The sequence below is a fragment of the Solanum stenotomum genome, unplaced genomic scaffold, assembly GCF_019186545.1.
Source record: "Solanum stenotomum isolate F172 unplaced genomic scaffold, ASM1918654v1 scaffold1704, whole genome shotgun sequence".
Classification (NCBI taxonomy): Eukaryota; Viridiplantae; Streptophyta; class Magnoliopsida; order Solanales; family Solanaceae; genus Solanum; species Solanum stenotomum.
In genome coordinates this window covers 55,712-62,707 of record NW_026024352.1, presented here as the reverse complement: position 1 = coordinate 62,707, position 6,996 = coordinate 55,712, and positions in this window count along the sequence as shown.

Genomic DNA, 6,996 nt, shown 5'->3' with positions numbered 1-6,996 from the left:
CAGTTTCAACAATCATAAAAGCATCTGGATTAGGGATCCCTAAATATGGAATAGTTTGTACAAGAGCTTTGACTTGGATGACAACTTCAGTCTGTTCAGTACTCTAGGGAACTGGGTTTTTCCTAAGTCTCTTATACAATGGTTCACAAGTTTGTCTGACTTTTGGAATAAAATCAGCTACATAATTTAGGCTTCCTAAAAACCTCTGAAGCTGGGTTTTGTCAGGGATCTCATTTGGGAATTTAGAAGAGAACTCAATGGCTCTGCAAATAGGTTTATAAGTGCCTTGATAAAGATCATGGCCTAAAAACCTAATGGTGGTTTGGAATAATACCATTTTCTTGGCGCTGACAACTAGACCATTATTTTTTGTAACTTTGAAGAAAGTGTTGAGATGTTTGAAATGGGAATCAATGTTCTCTGAAAAGATTAACACATCATCAATATAAACAATCGACATATAAGAGTAATCATTGAATATAGAATTCATGATATTCTGGAATTGCGAAGGGGCATTCTTGAGCCCAAAAGGTATGACATTCCATTCATATTGTCCAAATGGGACATTGAAAGCAGTTTTATACTTGTCTTTTTCCGAAATCTGAATTTGCCAGAATCCTGATTTCATATCAAATTTGCTGTAAATGTTGGCATTAAAAGTTCTTTTTAAAAGATCTCGTTTGTTAGGTATGGGGTACCTGATCCATTTTAAAACAGAATTTAATGGCTTGTAATTGATTACAAGTCTTGGTGCTCCTCTTTCTTTCTCCGCGTTTTTGTTGACATAGAAAGCAGAGCAACTCCAAGGGGATTTAGAAATCCTAATAATCTTATTTTTTAAAAGAGTATCAATCTCCTTTTTACAAAATTCCATCATTTCATGATTCATCTGAATAGGTCTTGCCTTAGTGGAAATAGCCTGTTCATTGAATCCTTCAATGTAAGGTAAATCAACTATATGTTTCTTACGTTCCCAAAAAGCATTAGGAAAATCAGAACATATTTCTTTTTCAAATTTTTCTTGAAGATTAGCTATCTTAGTAACTATCTCCGGGGTTTTTTAAATCTGTTCGATTTTCTTAACATGAATTTCATCCTTTAAAAAGGTGATATGTTGGGAAAGGTTATTAATTCTGAAAACAGTGTTTTCTCTTACAAAATTACTTTCATCTTGTGAAAGGGTTTTAACAAAAGGAAAGTGTAAATCTTTTCCAAGAATAGTAGTAGAAATGCTGTCAAGGTCAGTAAAATAAGGTTTTATCTTTGTGATAAAAGGTATTCCAAGAATAATATCTTCATTGATATCTTCGGTAATAACAAAATCATTTGTTAGACAAATGCCATTATTGCAAATATGAGCTTTAGAGAGCTTATAATTTATTTTCAAAGGTTCTCCTGTAGCGGAGTATAGTTTTGAAGTACTTTTTTGTAAATACTTGGTTGGAACAATACCTTTTACAATGCAATTCCTATCTGCACCACTGTCAAGCAAAGCAATTTTGTTAATAACAAAATGTTTACTAACTACAATTTTTACAGGTATATGATGACTCTGCGCTCTAATAGAAGAAATTACCGTTACTCCTGGTGCTGCAGAGGAGGAGGTGTCATTACCTGTATTGGTAACAAAAGGTTCAACTGAATGATCATTGTTGATATTGGAGGGGTCAATACCAATGTTATCATCAAGGTCTTTGTCAGAGGAACTCTGGTTAGACTCAAGGTCATGGAAGGCAGCTCCTTTAGGAACTTGATTTGTGAGAATGTCAGTTTCGACAATACAAAGCCGAGATTTAATATTTTTGATCTCTTCTTTGAGACTAGATATTTCGTGACGAAGATCTGAAATAGATGGTTCGGAAAGGGTATCTGAACGATTCATGATTTGTTTCATGTTGAAAGGTTCAATTATCGGACGGGTTTTAGGTTTGTCCTTATTGAGAAGAAGATTTTTGAGTTCTAGGAGAAAACGGTTCCTAGCCTCATTATCATTAATGTGTTGGATAACATCAAAGAGAGCTTCTTTCGAATGGTCAGAAAGTACTCGAATTTGAGGTGTAATATCACAAGTACAGAAAGCTTCGGTACAAGTGCAATCTTTTCCAGATTGACTGGCGTCTGAATCATAATAAAGATCAATGTCTTCGTCATCACTGTATTCATCAGATGCACCTGAAGATTCAGAAAAAGGTTCATCAAGAATAGCAAGAAGTTTACCTTTGGTTTCTTCATCGATATTAAGAAGGTTAATCTTCTTTTTCTTGGTTTTGGAGCGACATTCATTGGCTTTATGACCAGTCTTGCCACAAGTCCAACATACATCTACTTTGGCATCATTAGGTCTCTTGGACCTAGATTTCTTTTTCTTAGGCCTGGTAGAATCATCTCTTCTTCGAGACTTCTTCCTATGGGATTTTTCTTTTTTGTCTTTGTTGATTTTATCTGGTGGAGTGATAAAACCAAAATCCCTACAGAAACTTCCAAGTTCCTTTCTGGATGAGGATTGTTCTTTCTTGAGCTGATGTTTGAGTTTAATATCTGTGCAAAGCTCAAGGGCTACAATATTGATGGTGCTTACCAAATCACCATAAGTAAGATTGCCATAGGGAATATTACCATTATTACGATCTTGGATTTTTGTCCTTACCTTATCTGCAAAGAGAGGGGGCAAGACACTAATGAATCGTTCTTTCCAGAAATCTAAATTGCAATCTTGACGAATCATGACTTTACTGAGAAAGGCATGTTTATAATGGATGAATTTGTCTAAATTTGGACAACTTAGATTGTTTAGGATCTGAAGACTCCTGTCTTGGAACAACTTTGGTTCTCCAATAAAGTGCTTGGCAATGTGGTAAAGCAAGGTAGCACAAGCATCTTCTCTTGTGACAGTAGAAGTGGATGGTGTATTACCTTCCATTTTTACAACTGTTTCTGTTGTAGTGGCGTTAACAATGAGTTGCTTGATCTCATCAGTGCAATAGTTATCCCACCAATGTTTCAACATTCCTGTGAAACCTGCGATGACCATATTAGCAGCATCTCTGTCTGCTGACCCACACATTTTATATGCAGTAATTGCCACACCCATTTCATGGAGTTTATTGTAAACTTGATGCTCAGCTAGGCCATCAATATTCCATTCGGTGATGCTTCTTCCTTCGTGAGAGGAAGTGGATAAAAAGGCATTTTCCTCATACTGTAAGTCTGGGAAAGATGGTTTATCATGGTAGTTTTTCATATTGTGAAAACGACTACTGGCAAGCTTTTGGAGAAGATTGGATTTCTCTTGGGTTTTGGAATTGGGTTCTTCATGAAGGGTAGAAACCTTTTTTGAAGTTTTATCCTCTTTTATAGAGATGTTGAAATTGTTGAGTTGTGCATTGATTTTCTCAATGATGTTTCCGGTTACTCCAAAAGTATCAGAAAGTTTTGGGAATTTTTCTTTGGAAAATTCAGGGATTTTGAATCCTGGATAGGTTTCTATATTATGGTTGGAAAAAGTAGAAGCCGGAGTTGGCCTCCTACTGACGCTAGGTTTAGTATCTTCTATCTGTCTAGAGATAGTATGAAGGATTTGGTTAGAGTAATTATTTTGCTCAACTACTCTGTCAATATCTGCAGATGTTAGTGGTCCATCTGCCTTATCACTTTTCTCTTTGAAAGGAGCAATTTTGATTACTATACCTATAATAGGAATGTTAATTCCTTCCAAAGGAGGGGTGATAGATTCGACAACTTTATTAGAAGCAGTGTACCACTTGTTAATGATAACTTGTAATGACTCAGTACAATTTTCAATCCTACCAATCATTTCAAACCATTTGAAGAATTCGATTTCACAACCAATTCTTCTCATATCCTTCATCCATAAATCTCTAAAGGATTCTCTTTGCTTAAGAGCATAAGAAGAAACATACCATTTTCTCTTTACTTGATTGTCAAGATGAGTCCATTGTTCTTGTAGGATGCCAGAGTTGGGTTCAAAGGTTTTGTTTGCTTTGAGCATTCCTAACCAGGATGGCTTTTCCTTGGGAGGTTCCATCTCACTTGCAGTAGGACTACCTGTAATATCTTGGTAAAATACTTTGGGTACATTACCTGAAAAGTCTACTCCTGTGACTTTACCTTTACTGTTGTCAGCAACAGAAATGATTTCATCATCATCTACTTCCTCCGGGGTTTTTGAAGAAGAAGGTGGTCTGGGAACGGTTCTCGAAGGACATGACGTAGAAGGGGACCAAGATGACCTTCGATTCGAAGAAGATCTTCTTGCAGGATTGTCTAAGAATTTGAGTTCTATAGACCCATCTGGAAACTGAATAACTCTTTCGATTTGTGATCGCTCAGAGTGTGAAGCAAAGGGTTGAGCTATGTTTTCAAAACGCCAATCATTACTGGAGAGTATATCTATCGATTGTAAAGTTCGAGGAACAAAGATAGAGCTATGTTCATGGTTGGCTTCCATAAGCATAGTCTCACCCCTTATACTCGTATGACGAGCCTTAGGAGCAAGGTGAGTTTTCATGATACGGTAATATACTCGATAGATAATAGCTATTTCACGAGTATTGATTTTGCTGTTCAAGTTTTTGGTTTTGACATTGAGGGTCAATGAATCCATGACATTAGGATCATTAATGTCAACAGAGAAATTAGGATAACAATTAAAGTAAACTGGCCCATCAGCAAGATTACTCTGCAAAACTCCTAACATAGAATCATCAAAATTCAAAAACCTGCCATCTCTAAGGATGACACAAACAGGAATATCAAGACCTTTCCTAAAGAGAGGCTTTACAGCAACCTGTACTAAACCGATATGTAAATAGTTATAATCTAATTTATAACGATTTATATCATTTTCTTTAAGAAGTTGAATAATTTCTAAAGAATTATTGATAGCAAGAGTAGACTCACAAGTCTTAAAATTTCGACGAGTAAGATAACTAAAGTTACCTAAATGGTAAATCTTTTTAAAAGGTTCTTCTGGTATGCTCCAGTTTTGTAAATCATTTTCTAATTTAGCAATCTTTGTAGATTGCGAAGATAAGTTTATACTATTCAAAATATTTTGATTATTTTCCATATGATTAAAAATACTGTCTAATGGACATACAGAACAAAATTTATTCTAATAAGTATAGAAATAATAATCAACATGCTAGCAAGTATATAGGGAATATTAAAATATATATCAAAGATCCAAATAGTGTTTCTAAAGAAGGTTCTCTTGGTTTTACAATAGTTCTTTTCCAAGAGTCATCTTAGCTACGGGACCACCATCAAACAGGTCAAAAAGCTCTCCTAGCTACAGTGACCTTATAGAATACGGCTGACCAACGTATGCTCCGGATATTAATCGGATACCTCATACAATTAGGAAAGAACGAATACCTCACACCAAGTATAGAAACAGAATATAGGATCATGATAAATATAGTAATAAACCAATATATACAAACAGCATGCTGGAAATTATTAGAATACTTGTCAGGAGCAACTACAGTCATTAGGCCTCTTGGGGTCGAGAGTCAGGGATAGGCTTCGTGATCAGTTCTCCAGATTGGAGCAGGGCCCTATGACCGTCTCAGAGTACGAGATGAGGTTCCATGAGTTATCTTGACATGCTACCATGATCCTACCCACGGAGGAGGAGAGAGTTCATTGTTTTGTACGTGGGTTGCGGTACCGTCTGAGGGTCGACACAGAGCATTTGGTTTCGGTCGGCCGTTCATTTCTTGATGTGGTCGACCATGACCGATCCATGGAGCATATTCATCGCGAGGCCCAAGGGGGCAGCGATAAGAGGGCACGCTACCAGGGCAGCTACAGCAGGTCCTAGACTAGAGGGAGAGACTCATATGATAGGCCCGGCCAGAGGTTCCAGCAGGGTCAGTCTAGTGGGCTTGTTCAGGCGGCATTACCTGCTTCTGAGGGAGGTCAGCATCACCAGGGTAGTCTTAGTGTGGGCCAGAGTTCGAGGGGATTAGATTCCCTTCCTTCCTACCGTGGTCGGGTTACTTCAGGGCGTTCAGCTTTGGGGTGTTTTGATTGCAGTGCCCTTGACCATTGGTCCAGAGAGTGCCCCCGGCGAGGGCAAGGAGTGATTGTACCAGCTCCCCTTGCACCTAGACTAGTTTCAGCAGTGCCCCTCCAGCTAGAGGTGGTGGTCAAGACCAGGGTCATCGGGATAGCCGACAGGGTACCAGAGGCGGAGCCGGGGAGGCAGGTTAGGTGGTAGATCAGATGCATCGGGCAGAGGTGCTCAGGGTCGGGTCATTTCTACGCAGCCCCGGCGAGGGCGACGGCTGAGGCATCTGACGATGTTGTCACAGGTACGCTTTTATTATGCCATCAGCCTGCTACAGTAATATTTGATCCCGGGTCCACATTCTCGTATGTATCTATTTATTTTGCTACCCCGATAGGGTATGAGGTCTGAGTCTTTGGCAGAGCCAGTTCATGTTTCGACCCCTGTGGGTAAGTCCTTAGTAGTGGATCAAATATTGCGATCTTGCTTAGTGACTATCCAGGGTTGTGATACTATAGTTGACCTTATTCTTCTAGATATGGTTGATTTTGATGTGATTCTGGGCATGGACTGGTTATCTCCCTACCATGCGGTCTTGGATTGCTACGCCAAGACCGTTACTTTAGCCATGCCTGACATTTCCCCAGTGTTGTGGCGGGGTGCTTATAGTCACACACCGACAGGGATCATCTCTTTTATGCGGGCTAGACGATTGGTTGCTTCTGGGTGTTTAGCTTATTTGGCTTATGTGCGAGATGTGAGTAAGAAGGGCTCTTCAGTTGACTCAGTTCCTGTGGTTAGAGTGTTTGCAGATGTGTTCCCTACAGACCTACATGGCCTAACTCCAGATCGTCACATTGATTTTGCCATAGATTTGGAGCCCGACACCCGTCCTATTTCTATTCCGCCTTACCGGATGGCTCCTGCAGAGCTCAGGGAGCTCAGTGTTCAGTTAGAGGATC